Source organism: Solanum tuberosum, unplaced genomic scaffold, assembly GCF_000226075.1.
Source record: "Solanum tuberosum cultivar DM 1-3 516 R44 unplaced genomic scaffold, SolTub_3.0 scf00503, whole genome shotgun sequence".
NCBI classification, from domain to species: domain Eukaryota; kingdom Viridiplantae; phylum Streptophyta; class Magnoliopsida; order Solanales; family Solanaceae; genus Solanum; species Solanum tuberosum.
The window spans coordinates 275,002-285,405 of NW_006239427.1; the positions used below are offsets into that span (position 1 = coordinate 275,002).

At 35.3% G+C, this 10,404-nt stretch overlaps 1 long non-coding RNA gene across 4 annotated transcripts; it reads right to left on the bottom strand.

Annotated features, from left to right (window-relative positions):
* Positions 1-3,585: 3,585 nt before the first annotated feature.
* On the bottom strand, positions 3,586-10,162 carry LOC102587139 (uncharacterized). 4 transcript variants are annotated; one of them, XR_368707.2, is made up of 4 exons: positions 9,731-10,162; positions 5,471-5,585; positions 3,955-4,089; positions 3,586-3,833 (listed from the first exon to the last, which is right to left on the bottom strand). It is a non-coding gene; the product is annotated as an uncharacterized lncRNA (long non-coding RNA). The 4 variants fall into 4 exon arrangements; XR_368706.2 differs by lacking the exon at positions 3,955-4,089; XR_001472010.1 differs by having other exon boundaries at positions 3,586-3,812; positions 3,955-5,585.
* Positions 10,163-10,404: the final 242 nt, after the last annotated feature.

A 10,404-nucleotide genomic window follows, 5' to 3' on the forward strand; every position in this document is an offset into this window, starting at 1 on the left:
AGCTTTACTCTTGCTTAACTTCAAAACTTAAGTCTTAAAACGACGTTAAAACATTGTTAAAGACCCTTGAAAACTTTAAGAAACTTTGTTTTGACTTGCTTCTTAACTTCTAGATTTGACTTATAACTTCTTTGACTTTGAACTCAACTTTCCTTGAATTGGATTATGGATTCAAGGTTCATGATCTCATGTTTATGGATGATTTCATGATGTTTAGATATACTTTAGAGTGTTGGAATCGACTAGGAAACATAGGTACATCACTTAGGAACAAGTACGAGAAGGTGGGGAAAGAATGGGGAGAACTGGCGTCCGTGACGCTCTGAGAGGCGCGGGGCGGCAACCCTCAAACTTCAGAGGACCAACTGGGGCGCGATGGCTGGCGCGTTTCCCCAAGGGGTGAACTTTAGAGCCTCTTTAGGGGCGCGCTGGCTGGCGCGATGCCCTACCCCCTTCCCCAGGTTTTTGACGATTTTCTTCTCCATTTTTCATCTCTAAGCCCTTCTTACTTCCATGGTTCTTTCCCAAACATTTAGGATCAAAAGTACTCTCAACTTACAACAGATCTAACTCAAAAATCCACCCGAAAACACGAATAAAATCAACAAGAAACTTCAACAACACAACCATCAAGAACTTAACGATGTCCTTCAAGAACTTCACTTTTTAACATGTAAACAACCCAAAATCGCTGAATTGAAACAAGTTGGTGTGTGGGTGAACTAAACCATCACTAAAAGATCTCACATACCTTAATAGGGATCACCCCCGACGAATTCCACTCCAAACGCTTGACGTTCTTGGCGAAATCTTGGCTTTTCTCCCTTTCTTTCTTCTTTTCTCTTTTCTCCAAGCCCTAAGCGTGAATTTAATTTTACTAATCTGACCAAAATAAGTTTTTACCCCAATAAATCCCTAAAAACGAATTAGGAAATAAATTAGAGAAAAGACTACTTTACCCTTCCCTAACTCCGGATTGGGACTTCCTCAATCCAACAGCCAACTTCCGAAAGGCATATCTCACTCATATGATGTCGAAATCGTGCAAACTTGGCGGTGTTGGAAAGATATCTCCAAGGGATTTTCCAACCATATCAAGAAATACTCCTAAATCATCCTGAGCTAGGAGTTATGGCTATTTGAAAATGGCCAAAACTCACTTTCTTAACTTAGACAAAAATTTCCAGACTTCCTTAATCTTTCCAAAAATCAATATTTCCATATTTTAAACTCTTTATAGTCGTTTCTAGATGCGAGATGTTACATAAGTGAATTGGGTACTACAATCGAAATAATGGACAAAGGCACTCCATGCAACTTTACCAATTCTCTCAAGTACAACATAGCATAATCCTCCGCGGAATAAGAAATCTTGACGGGAATGAAATGGGCTTATTTCGTCATTCGATCTACTATAATCCAAATCGAGTCATGTTGTCGTCTAGTGAGCGTTAAACCAACAATGAAGTCCATATTCACATCTTCCCAATTCCAAGGAGGAATGCTAATGGATTGGGATAAACCTCCCGGTTTCTGATGCTCAAGTTTCACTTGTTGACAATTAGGGCACTTAGCCATAAATTCCATAATATTCTTCTTCATCCCATTCCACCAATAGATCTCCCGCAAATCACGGTACATCTTGGTGGCTATTGTGTGAATGGAATACCAAGAACTATGGGCTTTTGACAAGATCTGCTCCCTCAAGCTGTCTACATTGGGAACACACAAACGAACTTGATATCTAAGTACCCCATCTCCCCCTTGGGAGAAAGCCTCTACAGACTTTTTAAGCACCGCCTCTTTCAATTCAACCAAAGTCGGATCAAGACCTTGCTTGGCCTTCACATCCGCCACAAAAGACGATTCTGAGCCGCTGTTAACCATAACACCACCCTTGGTAGAGTCCACTATGTGAACACCCAACCGGGCAAATCTATGAACATCTCAAACCAACTCTTTTTTGTCAACAAGTGCAACACTTCCCATAGATAATCGACTAAGGGCATCTGCCACCACATTTGCCTAACCAGGGTAATAGAGAACACTCATATCATAATCTCTCATTAACTCAAGCCACAGTCTTTGGTGAAGATTTAGATCCTTCTGATTAAACACGTATTGCAAACTTTTGTGGTCAGTAAAGACATCCACATGAACACCATACAAATAGTGCCTCCAAATCTTTAAGGAAAAAATAACCGCCACTAGTTCGAGGTCGTGGGTAGGATAATTCTTCTCATGAATTTTAAGTTGTCTTGAAGCTTAGGCAATGGCTAATTCATTTTGCATAAGAACAAATCCTAACTCAATTCTTGAGGCATCATAATACACCACAAAACCATCAGTCCCTTCCAGTAAGCTCAACACCGGAGCGGTAGTAAGTCTATCCTTCAATTCATAAAAATTATTTACACATTCTTCGGACCATATGAACTTAGCCTTCTTTTGAGTCAATGTTGTCAATGGAGAGGCAATCGATGATAACCCCTCAACAAACCTTTTGTAGTAACCAGCCAAACCCAAGAGACTTCTAATATCTGAAGGGGATAGAGGTCTAGACTAACTCTTAACCGTATCCGTCTTCTTAGGATCTACCTCAATACCCTTACTTGAAATAGTATGACCAAGGAAAGCCACAGACCTCAACCAAAATTCACATTTGCTAAACTTTGCAAAAAATTGTTGGTCCTTGAGAATTTGTATCACGATCCTGAAATGATCAATATGCTCATCCTCACTTCTTGAATATATCAATATATCATCAATGAACACAATCACAAACATGTCAAGGTGTTGTCTAAACACCCTATTCATCAATTCCATAAATGTCGTCGGAGCATTAGTCAACCCAAATGACATCACCAAAAACTCATAATGACCATACCGAGTTCAAAAGGCCGTCTTTGGAATGTCATCTTCCTTCGCCCTCGATTGGTGATAACCCAACCGAAGGTAAATCTTGGAGAAGTAACTCACTCCTTGAAGTTGGTCAAACAAATCATCTATCATTGAAAGAGGATACTTATTCTTAATGGTCACCTTGTTCAATTGACGATAGTCAATACATGTACGAAGGGAACCATCTTTCTTTCTAACAAACAAAACTGGAGCACCCCATGGAGAGATAATCGGTTGGATGAAACCAGTACAACAAAACTGGTCATTAATGAGGGGAATTGTGGTCGCTAAAAGTACAAATCCGGTCTCTAATTGTCAATAATGACTGGACCAAATCCGGTTGTTGCCCGTCGTTAAAAGCTCCGACATTAAAAGCTTAACGACAGGTTTCTATCCAGTCGTTGAAAGAAGATTTAACGACCACATAAATTCCAGTCGTTATATGCCCTCTTTAGCGACCAGATTTTCCCTTAGTACATGTACTTTTTGCAACCAAAATTGCTTTCGCAAATTGTATGTTAGTTTCAATACCAATACTTTTAACGATCAAGTTTTCCGTCGTTAATATCCGTTTCATTATTTGATAAGCCGTTGGTAAATGACTTTTAGAAAACTCATTTTCATTTTCTATTATACAATAATTTATACTAGCAAATAATATTAATTGTTTCATACATTGGAACACAAGAAAATATACTTAGTAATTGAATGTACAACTTCATTGTTAATACAAAGAACTAATTTTAAAAAATATTACATAAAAGTTATATGACAGATCTTTATCAACTCCTAAAAAGAGAAAAAATGAAACATATATAAATAATAAGATATCGTCTTTCAACTACATTTCTAATCAAAGTAAAAGTACTCTTGAACTTCAACTTGCTCGATACTTTCTTCAATGATAGACTCTTCATATTCAAATTCTTGAGCTGTAAAAAAGAAATTTATGTCAGTATACTAACAAGAAAATAAACTGATAAATAAAAAACATAAAACCTCAACATATTTACTAAAAAGGATGCAGAACATTAAAGTTTCTAATAAAAGCACCTTGATTCTTATAATTCATTATCACTGCAAACTTCAGTAGAAACTTTAGCAGCTGCATCATTCCATATTCCTCTTGCAAAATACATATTTTGATAAAAGTCAAGGCCAACTGGGTGTTCCTATACAAAATATTGTCTAGGAGATCCACAATTAGAGGATGTAAGAAGACAAAACTAGCTAGTGCATTGGGTTGTCAAGATTACAAACTATAGTTAGTTTCAGTGTTTAGATTCTCTCATAAGCAAGGTTGGGGTTGTTCAGGCCTTGTTTTTTCCTTGTTCGTACATGGCACTTTTGGTAATAATTTCTGTTATTTACTAAAAAAGAAGAAGGCCGAAGGCTTAGAAGTCTCTTCTCTACAAGATCACTAAAATAAAAATTCTCATGGACTCTACAAAAACTAAGTGATGTCTCCCGAGCATGAGCAGAGAGATCAAGAGGAATTTGTTTGACATTCTTTGGCAGTGCCTTCCATTCTCTAGTTTTATACATTCTTTGGCAGTGCTTTCCATGTTATACCTCATTTACAGATGAACTCCATCTATTCATTGTACTATGTCCATATGAGTATAAACATCAATTATATCACACTCTCTGTATGCTCTTAAAACACCTAGAATTCATCTCTTTCCAGATTACTCACCATAATGAAGCATTGATAATTCTACATCTAGCTCTTTCTTTAGAATGTACAGTTGCATAATCACAGCTTTTCTGATCTTTAGTGTTAGTGGTGTCCATTCAAAGTAATGTATTTAAGGGCTGCTGAAAATCATATTTATGGACATATCTATCTTTAAGGTAGTAAGTTAAATAGTTGTCCAGGTTATACTTTTCTTAACATAGTGCAGTAGTCTTCCACTAAAGACACTACAATTTCATCAAATCAATTCAAATTCCCAGCAAAAGTTTACATGACAACCAATTACTTGTATGACCCAATTGCTCTGTTCAGTACAAAAATTTGCTACAGTACATAAACAAATAACTAAACAAAAAAAGATTACCCCTTCAAAAATACATTTTTTTGTTGGTAGGTTCAGCACAAAGAACTGAAAAACTAACTCTATTTAGTGTTTAAGTTTAACATGCTCTACTTTAGTTAGTATATCACATTTTTCTCTGGTAAATAAATTCAGTTAGCTTAAGGCCATAGTTAAGCTCTCTCTTTCTTCTATATTTTACTACTAGTATCTGCTTTTGATGTACTCAGACTAAAGATTTCTAAATGAATTGAAGAGTATAACACCAATGAGGATCTTTCTATTGTTCTCAATTTTAGTTCCCGAAGCTCTTAATCAGATGACTCCTGATGCAGGTATTCAATAATGAAATTCTCAATAGGCATGTGTACATACATCTTCCTAAGAGATCCCATCACATATTTAAGAGGATTTCTTCAGAAAATGAAGTAACTCAGTGATCAAGGAGGATCATGTATCTAATCCCACACTTCCCTAACAAGATGTATCATAGAATCAAATTCATTAATACACTTACAAAAGCAGAAACTTACCTTGATGAGAAGAACACTCTAAGAATATGTAGTCCAATAGATGAGCAAGCTTGATGATATATAAGTGATGAGTGGTAACGAGAAATGAATGGAGTTCTTCTTTAAACACATGCCACTGTTGAATAAATTCCTAACTTTAATCAATCTATTGATTTTCCTCTTAAATAAATAATAATTAAGATAAGAAGATTCTGTAGTAATCACATTATTATAAGCAGTAGCTAAACACTTAAGGATTGTAGATAATACTTCATCATCTAATATCAGTTGCTAAAGTAGTAGCAAGCCAACATCTGTTAACAACAACTAAGTCGACATTACTTGAGGTGCAATAATACTTTTAGCATATGCGAAAGTAGGCAAGCAACATATTATATACTTTAATGTTACATCATATAAGCACTCAACAAAAACTATCAAATTGAGGCTAGTCGCAACAATACAAGTTACAATAATGTAGCAAATGTACATACTATGCAGTAGATAAGACAAATAGTAAACAATCTTATAAAAAGTGAAGAAAATAATGAAGAAATCATAGCATAATATAAGAACTTGCATTAACCTTACAAAACACGAATTGAAAATACATTCCCATTATGGTGACAAAACATTCCATGGAAGGGGGCAATGACTTCGTTTTTTGGATTTGATCTCACAATAAATTATGGCTCGCGGAATGTTTCAGTTATCACCTTTGGATAACCTCGAATCGGGAATGTTACTTTTGTGTCCAACTATATCAAATGGGTGCCAAATACAATTCAGGTCACACATAAAGATGATATTGTCCCTCATCTGCTGCCATACTATTACAATTTCCCTCATTTTGTAAGAAGTAAATTAGTAGGATCTGTTATACTACATGATATTTGGTATTTTGAGAAGTAATGATCGTTTTCGCATGAGCCAAATTAAAGATTTAGAAATATGCCATTCAATGTGGGATAGGGAGATGTTTATTTTCATGTATTGATACCTAGGAATGAGTTTGCAGGAACAACGTGGTGAAGAGCATCTTGATTAACTAGATAAAGACATTATAAAGTCTAATATCGAGTTGCATAACATTGATATTGTGGAGCCTGACAATGATCCTCCACATGTATGTCATGAAGGGGTTTGGTGGATGCAATTATAGCGTTGTCTTTTATACTTAAAATGAGCTTTTCATTGTTGTCTAATTACAAATGGGAGATTCTACAAGGGAAGTAACAGATGAAAATCCAGATGTTGCCCAAATATCAAAAGTGAAAGAATCGGATGTAATATATGAAGGCATGTTAATCTTTACCTAATTGTGTAATGAAGATCCTCTTTTTACAAAACTGATTAGAGAAGTTACACCTTATTGGAACTGTTCATTCCTCGAAGGCAAGCTTAATGAAGCCATAAATCATTTAACTGAACCTATTTTGTCGAATCCAAATTTTGCAGTATTATACACAATAAGAGGTTTGTATCTGCCCTATTTACCATATTAATGTTAGTTATTTCGTATCATGTCCTTCATGTGGTCTTTTGACAAATACTAATGTCTATGCAGCTAATGTCTTTATTAAGCTGAAAAACCCAATGCCGCAATCCGTGATGTTGATGCTGCTTTAAAGGTGTTTCAAAAGCTATTTCAAGTCATTCTTACATTAGCTAGAAAGAAATTTCAAGTTCATTTATGCTTGTGACTGTATTTTGGAGTTGTAAGTCCTAATGACGCTTGCATCATTTCATTGAATGTCAACCCTGACTCAACAAAAGGACACAAAGTGAGGGGTATAGCTTGAGCAATGTTGGGCTTATGGAAAGATGCAACTAGTGATCTTCGTGTGGAATCTATGATATGTTTTGATGAAGAGATAGCCAAGATACTTACAAAGGTCATACATTCAAACTTCTCCTTGTCCATTACGCCTTCTCTCTGATGTACCTGAACCTTCTAAATGGGTCACATGGTTTTCTATTATATGTAGTTCAATTTCATTGTTTGACTTAATTTAAGAGCAAGAGAAGGAAAAAATTTCTTCAAACTTTAAAAAGGAAGTTCTTTGGCCTGGACATATGGCAGTTTGAACCTAATGCTCAAAATATTGAAGAGCACTGCTGAAAGTATTAACAGTTGCAAGAAGAGAAGAGGTTGAGGAATATTGAGCGTGATAGCCAGCGGCGTCAGGCATAACCAAAGGTGTTTTTAAGTGTATTGAAAGTAGTTAGTCACTAATTGGCTGCTTTTCATTCCTCTTTACATCAGTTTGCACTGCAGGCAGCTTATGAAAAGAGTAAGAACAAAGAACAACAACCTATGAATGAAGCTTCTGTAAGTTTTCTTGGGTATACACTTGTGTTCCCGCTCTCACACGGTCTGATTTTTGAAGTATGATGCTCACTGTTAGCTAGTTATATCTGTTCATAATTTAGTTTGTACCTAAAGCTGACATCCTTGTTGTTGAGACATCATTTGATTGGTTATTAACTACTCATTACCGAACTCCAATTTCCCTGCTTAGTCCCCCACTCTAAAGGTGTAGACATTGGCAAATAAGGATCTCAATAAGTAATATTTTACTATTGTAATTAACTAAACTCAATGAGAATAGTGTGACAGTTCAAATCTATAAAAGAAAAAGGGCACAACTTTACCCAGCTACCCATCCCAAGCTCAAGAAGGCCCAAATATGAATGTACTGGAGCTAAGCCTCTACTGTAAAGAAATTCACCTTCTAGCTAACTCAATCTCAAAAGCTAACACATGAAGTGAGATTATCCAAGCTATAAAAGGAGTTAAAATAACATATTCCCTCACTAATATGAGACATTCTAACACCCATGATATGCTCAAAAAACTTGCAAACCAATCTGCACCTCGTCTACTCTCTTTTTAATAAATTTATCCAATCCTACTTGATCTTCATATATCGAGCTCAAAAAAAGAAAAAGAATATAAGTTACAATACGGACCACATGATATTTTCCCCAAACTGAGTATTACATCTCCATGCTTGCTCAATGAATGAGAAAATAAGACAGTATTTCACATGGAGATGCTTCAGTTTCTATCTTAGCACATTGGCACTCTCTGTTATTTATTCAAGACTTACAGCTGACACTAACATACTTTCCTAAAATAAAAATCTACCAAACGTAGTCCTCCACACCTCTGTTATTCCAAACTACAGCTAACATTTTTAGATTTTGTGACCAGCCAACTCCATTTCTTAAAACAGGTATGCATCAACTGGCAAACTAACAACAAATCAGACGTATACAATAATGGTGTGGTTCTTCTAGAGCTATTGACAGGCCGTGTACCAATTGATACAAAGCAGCCTCCTAACATGTGTTGGTCTCATCGGTCAGTATCTAATACTACACATCTATAAACATTAGTACCAATTAATATTTTAACCAGTTCTAGAGCGTTATCTGCCTTACTTCAACCTAATAGTATATCAGTTATTTATAATATTGTTAGTGTATAAAAATTAATATCAACAACGAAACTCTTTCCCTATACAAGATTCAAGGGTTTAATTGAAACAATGCCTAAATCTGTTTTCTCTATTATTTTAGGCTCTTCCAAGGTTGACAAATAAAGAAAAAGCAGTTGAAATGGTAGATCCAACATTACAAGGGCATTACACAAAGAAGGATCTAATCCAGGTGAATGTTAATAACATTATAGTACTTTTTAATCATCATTCTTGTAATACTACATATGAAACCAAATCTAATGTTTCATGTTTCTTTGCTAATCCATGTGCATGCAAACATAAGTAGATTATCGTTCATTAACGGTTGTGGTGCAATCCTTATAAAAGTATTTAAGACCAAGTTTATAGTTTCATGGAACTTATGTGGAAATATCTATTTCAATTTCGTGACACACTTGACTGTAAAGATTAGACAAGATTCAAGTACATATTCATAATTATATTCTGTTTAAGTGATTAGGCAATAACTTTTCTTTCAATTTCCTACCGCTATACAAGTAAAAATACATTAGTTTCCACCAACTTCTACTTGCAGTCTATTCTCTATAGAATGAGATGCATATCCACTCGTTTTATTTTCAATCAAAGATCCTACCAGGAGTTCACATTAGTACAAACAACACATATGGTTAGCCCCAATAAACTCAAGTGCACGAACACAAAAGAATATCGAGATGGAATCATATAGTGCAAATTCAGAATTGGGCAAAATACAAAATAGGGAAAATTCAAGCATTTCACAAAGCAATTGATAGTTATAATAACAAAATTTTACCTTGAAGAGCCGAAAACTCCAAGATCGCGTCCGATTACATCAATGGCAGCAAGGTCACAACAAGCAGTAAGAAGAGAAGACTGATTTTGTTATTTTGCCATCAAACCAAAGAGACCCAGATTACCTCTTTATAAGTTTGAATAGAGAGATGTGCGTATCTCAATCAACTGATTTTCCTTTAAGTGACGTGCAATTGTGTATCTCTTCTTTGCTGATTATATTCTAATAGAAGGGAAATAAGCATGTTTGCCCAATTTCCTCTAAGCTTTGATGAATTTTCTCTGCCTGCACCAGTGATGTGCTTCCACGTGCTTGATGAATTTTCTAAGACTCTTACCAGAAAGTGAAATCTGAAATATGAACATCAACTATCTAGTCTGTTTTCTGCACGAAGGGGAGGGGCTGGGTGCACGAAGAGATGTGTGTGGTTGAGCAAAATAAATAGGAAAATTATTAAATATTGAAAAATTAAAGAGAGAAGTTATTTAACTTAATTAGTACCTTCAATTTTTTAGTATTATTAACTACGGATATTAATCTTTTTAACATCCGGATATTATTCCGTTACTAATATTTAGTGAAAAATTGATTTTTAACTACAGGAAAAATATAGTGACGCTATTAATACACATCTAACGACCGAATTGGTATTCCTTCGTTAAGAACTGGTCGTT